Consider the following 1,494-nt stretch of genomic DNA (forward strand, 5'->3'; position numbering starts at 1 on the left):
TCAATTCCCGGAATGGCGGGACTATCTTACGCTGAAAGACTGGAGCGACTGGGCTTGTACACCCTTGAGTTTAGAAGGCTGAGAGGGGATCTGATTGAGACGTATTAGATTATTAAAGGATTGGACACTTTGGAGGCAGGAAGCATGTTTCCGCTGATGGGTGAGTCCCTAACCAGAGGACACAGTTTAAAAATAAGGGGTAGGCCATTTAGAACAGAGATGAGGAGAAACTTCTTCACCCAGAGAGTGGTGAGTGTGTGGAATGCTCTGCCCCAGAAGGCTGTGGAGGCCATGTCTCTGGATACTTTCAAGAAAGACTTAGGTAGAGCTCTTAAGGATAGTGGAATCAAGGGTTATGGGGATAAGGCAGGAACAGGATACTGATTGAGGATCATCAGCTATGATCATACTGAATGGTCGTGCTGGCTCGAAGGGCAGAATGGCCTAAGCCTGCACCTTTGTCTATTGTCTTTTGGTGAACTTTATATCAAGTAAAGATGTTGTTTATGTGTTTGTGGGTTTCTTCTAATTTGTTGAGTTTCGTGATGACAAAGGTGTCATCCACATAGTGGACCCAAAGCTTTGGTTGGATGATGGGGAGGGTTGTTCGTTCTAACCTCTGCATAACTATTTTTGCTAAGAATCCTGCTATTGGTGACCCCACAGGCATCCCATTGATTTGTTTGTCGGTCTTGTTGTTGAAGATGAAATAGGCTGTGAGGCACAGGTCAACTAGTTTGAGGATGCTGTCCTTGCTGATGGAGTTGGTGCGTCTGGTGTTTGTGTCCTTGGTGTGTCTAGCAGTGAGGTCAGTGTTTTTTTGGTTTGGGTGATGTTTATTGATGTGAATAGGGCCTGTGATGTTGAAGGAACTATGACCTTGTCTTACTCTATCTTGGTGTCTTTGATGATGTTAAGGAACTCCTGGGTGGAAAGGTTGGAATGTCTTAAGTCTTCTACGAGGTGTTTCAGTTTGCATTATAGTTCCTTTGCTCGTCTGCATATTGGTGTACCGGGAAGAGAGACTATGGGTCTGAGGGGGACCCCTTGTTTATGCACCTTTGGTAACCCGTAGAAACGGGGTGTGTTGGATCCTGCAATTTTCATTCTTGGAGGTCTGTCTTGTTAATTTCAACTGTCTTCTGAAGTTTCCTCAGGGTACGCTGTAATACAGTTTTCTAGCTGTGGAGTTGGGTCCATCGCCATCTGTTGGTATGTGTCAGTATCTGCAAGTAATGTGTTTGCTTTTTCAGTGTATTGTGTTCTGTTCAGGATGACGGTCATGCACCCTTTGTCTACCAGTAGGATTACAGTATTTCTGTCTTTTCTGAGTCCTTCCAGGGCTTTCCTTTCCAGTTTATTGAGGGTATTACCTTCTTTCTTTCTGCTTAGTGTTGGTGTGAGTGTCTATCTGATGGCCTGCTGGGTTTCTTCTGTAAGTCTGTTGTCTTTCAGAGTGGATTCTAGTGCTGCTAGGAAGTCCTTTTCATCCAC

Source organism: Chiloscyllium plagiosum, chromosome 3 (assembly GCF_004010195.1).
Source record: "Chiloscyllium plagiosum isolate BGI_BamShark_2017 chromosome 3, ASM401019v2, whole genome shotgun sequence".
Lineage (NCBI taxonomy): Eukaryota > Metazoa > Chordata > Chondrichthyes > Orectolobiformes > Hemiscylliidae > Chiloscyllium > Chiloscyllium plagiosum.